Genomic DNA, 2237 nt, shown 5'->3' on the forward strand with positions numbered 1-2237 from the left:
AAAGCAGATGGCAGTTATAAGAGTCAAGGGGTATGAAAGGGAAGCAATGGTTGGGAAGGAAGTGAGACAGGGTTGTAGCCTATCCCCGATATTATTCGTTCTGTATATTGAGCAAGCAATAAAGGAAACAAAAGAAAAGTTCGGAGTAGGTATTAAAATCCATGGAGAAGAAATAAAAACTTTGAGGTTCGCCGATGACATTGTAATTGTGTCAGAGACACCAAAGGACTTGGAAGAGCAGTTGAACGGAATGGGCAGTGTCTTGAAAGGAGGATATAAGATGAACATCAACAAAAGCAAAACGAGGATAATGGAATGTAGTCGAATTAAGTCGCGTGATGCTGAGGGAATTAGATTAGGAAATGAGACACTTAAAGTAGTAAAGGAGTTTTGCTATTAGGGGAGCAGAGTAACTGCTGATGGTCGAAGTAGAGAGGATATAAAATGTAGACTGGCAATGGCAGGGAAAGCGTTTCTGAAGAAGAAAAATTTGTTAACATCGAGTATAGATTTAAATGTCAGGAAGTCGTTTCTGAAAGTATTTGTATGGAATGTAGCCATGTATGGAAGTGAAACGTGGACGATAAATAGTTTAGACAAAAAGAGAATAGAGGGTTTCGAAATGTGGTGCTACAGAAGAATGCTGAAGATTAGATGGGTAGATGAAATAAGTAGTGAGGAGGTATTGCATAGAATTGGGGAGAAGAGGAGCTTGTGGCACAACTTGACTAGAAGAAGGGATCGGTTGGTAGGACATGTTCTGAGACATCGAGGAATCACCAGTTTAGTATTGGAAGGCAGCAACTGGAAGCAGTTAATTCCATAAATTATCTGGGAGTAGGCATTAGGATTGATTTAAATTGGAATGACCATATGAAATTAATCGTCGGTAAAGCAGATGCCAGACTGAGATTCATTGGAAGAATCCTAAGGACATGCAGTTCGAAAGCGAAGGAAGTAGGTTACAGTACACTAGTTCGCCCACTGCTTGAATACTGCTCACCAGTGTGGGATCCGTACCAGGTAGGGTTGATAGGAGAGATAGAGAAGATCCAACGGAGGGCAGCGCGCTTCGTTACAGGATCATTTAGTAATCGTGAATGCGTTACGGAGATGATAGATAAACTCCAGTGGAAGACTCTGCAGGAGAGACGCTCAGTAGCTCGGTACGGGCTTTTGTTAAAGTTTCGAGAACATACCTTCACCGAAGAGTCAAGCAATATATTGCTCCCTCCTACGTATATCTCGCGAAGAGACCATGAGGATAAAATCAGAGAGATTAGAGCCCACACACAGGCATACCGACAATCCTTCTTTCCACGAAGAATACGAGACTGAAATAGAAGGGAGAACCGATAGAGGTACTCAAGGTACCCTCCGCCACACACCATCAGATGACTTGCGGAGTATGGATGTAGATGTAGAATTTGAGCCACAATGATCCGCTACTGCTAGCGACGTGTTAACCACAGAACTGCTCAGCTTAGACTCCTTACCTGTCATAAAGGACGAGTTGCCACTTGCGCGCGAACCACAGCTTTTCCACTCCACCATACTACTTCCGTAGCTGCGGGGCTCCTCCACATCCTTTACATTCAACACTACGTTCCCTAACTATGGACCATCCTTTACATTCAACACTACGTTCCCTAACTATGGACCAAGTCATTTACAGTAGATTATATAACAATCATTTCAATAGTTATTTAAATTCACAAGCACATTTTAAACAACATCGTTCAAAAGTTTCACATAACTGAAACATGTATACATAGTCAAAGAATTTTCTTGACAGATACAACATTTTATATAAGCACCACTACACAATGACACAGAAATATCGATACAGTTACAAAAAGATCGAAAATAGGTGTTACAGCTGTAACTATTCCCCAGTGGTGCCAGCTCCGCTCGTATAATTTTCTTACCGCGTCACTTTCCTGCGATGCCACCAGAAGGAATACATTTTTGAGGAGGGCAAGGGTCGTAATGTTTTGGCTCATCGATGTATATGTCTAATTGGGAGCAGCTACAAAAAAGGACTAAAATGTACGGGGCGCGAAAGAACTAGTTCTTGTGCGCTCAGCCACACACGTCATCCTCATCATGAGCATCGTTATGATCACCGTCGTTGGCAGAGGAAGGATCCAATAGGAGTGGTGAACACAATGAGCACCTTGCAGGGGGAAGCACGATTCACATTCCTGTCTACCAGTCCTAATTATGTTTTCCATGGC

The sequence above is a fragment of the Schistocerca serialis genome, chromosome 1, assembly GCF_023864345.2.
Source record: "Schistocerca serialis cubense isolate TAMUIC-IGC-003099 chromosome 1, iqSchSeri2.2, whole genome shotgun sequence".
NCBI lineage: Eukaryota > Metazoa > Arthropoda > Insecta > Orthoptera > Acrididae > Schistocerca > Schistocerca serialis.